The sequence below is a fragment of the Mastomys coucha genome, unplaced genomic scaffold (assembly GCF_008632895.1).
Source record: "Mastomys coucha isolate ucsf_1 unplaced genomic scaffold, UCSF_Mcou_1 pScaffold9, whole genome shotgun sequence".
Classification (NCBI taxonomy): Eukaryota; Metazoa; Chordata; class Mammalia; order Rodentia; family Muridae; genus Mastomys; species Mastomys coucha.
In genome coordinates, this window is record NW_022196915.1 from 42,504,831 (window position 1) to 42,506,206 (window position 1,376).

Consider the following 1,376-nt stretch of genomic DNA (forward strand, 5'->3'; position numbering starts at 1 on the left):
TTCTGCCCAGTGAAGAATGAGAGGCTAGAGATGGAGTTCCCAAGACCACAGCCTTGCCAGAAGGACACAGCTTAGGAAAACTGAGTACTCTTCCCATACCCCACCAGCAGAATTTGGATTGAACCTATGTCTTAGCACATGGCAAATGGGCACTCTACATGGAGTTACACCCCAGCCCATATCTGAGCTCTCATGACACCAGGACAAGACAAAAGCCGTAGTTTTTCTCCTGACTAGAGCCCTGCTTAAAGCTCTGACCTCTGAAAATGGAGACCACACATGAGGTGGTCCAGTGAGTGGCCTTGGGCTCCCTTTTTCCTCTCTGTGTACAGAGAGCCCATTTGGAGATGAGCAGCGCTCAGAGCCTTCCTCACGCCTCTGTTGCTCTGTGACCCTGGCTCCTGCATTTCCTCACAGGAAGAGAAGCCTCTTACCTTCCTCTACAGTGTGCAGCAGTCATCACAAATTGGGGGTGTATGAGAAACCCACCACAGCTGTTCTTCAAACCTCTGTCAGTGATGATCTTCAGATGTGCCATGTAAGGACGGGAGTGTGGTTTAGACTCAACACCACCAATAATCTCCTCTGGAACAAAGAACCCCCAATCCCTAGTCACAAACTTGCAGAACACCCCAACATGGTGCTAGCAAGGGAAGACTGGGTAAAGCTGAGCAATTCCTCCAAGCCCATGCCACCTCTCATTCGGTTCATGCCCCTCCACACATCCTTTGATCTTTCCTCCCCTGTCCTCCCTTTCGACCATCATCTTTCATTCAGAACACAATGGCCATTCATATTTATGGGTTTCCACTTCATTAGACATTTCTCACACCTCACCCTGTCTTCCTCAACACTAAGGGAAGGCCACAGAAGAGCTGTCTATCAGAACAGGGAGTGATTTGATGAAATGATCAAATGAAATGTGAAGAGGAGTTAGTTTTTCATTCTTCCTTGACCTGCAGATTTCCCCTGGACTATGTTAGTTTATGATTCTGCATCATGTTAGGGTCTCTGTTACCAAAGGTCAGAGATTAAGGTCAGTTGCTGAAAACTCAGAAATTAGGGAGATGAAGAGAAAACTCACCTGCTCCAGCTCCAGAAGGCAAGAGAAGTGCCACCAGGAATAGTAGGGCAGGCATTTTACCTGTGGTGCAGCCTGGGGGAGAGGTTTTGGTGTGCTCCTGTCCTGGTTCCTGCTTTTATAGCTCCAAATGGGAGAAAAGAAGAGCTTCAAACCACAAGTCTGGCTTGGTCAAGCTTTATTTTCCTTATCAGAAATTCTCATGACTCTGCTCTCTGTTGCTGTTGAATCTGTGGCCAGATTCTGAGACTCCTGGATCCCAGGATAAGGCCATGATTGCACCCTTCAAAACAGA

General features: G+C 47.7%; 1 pseudogene; it reads right to left on the minus strand.

Moving 5' to 3' along the window:
- The window catches only part of LOC116084152, a 27,443-nt pseudogene extending 26,304 nt beyond the window's left edge, over positions 1-1,139 (minus strand).
- Between the last annotated feature and the right edge of the window lie 237 nt (positions 1,140-1,376).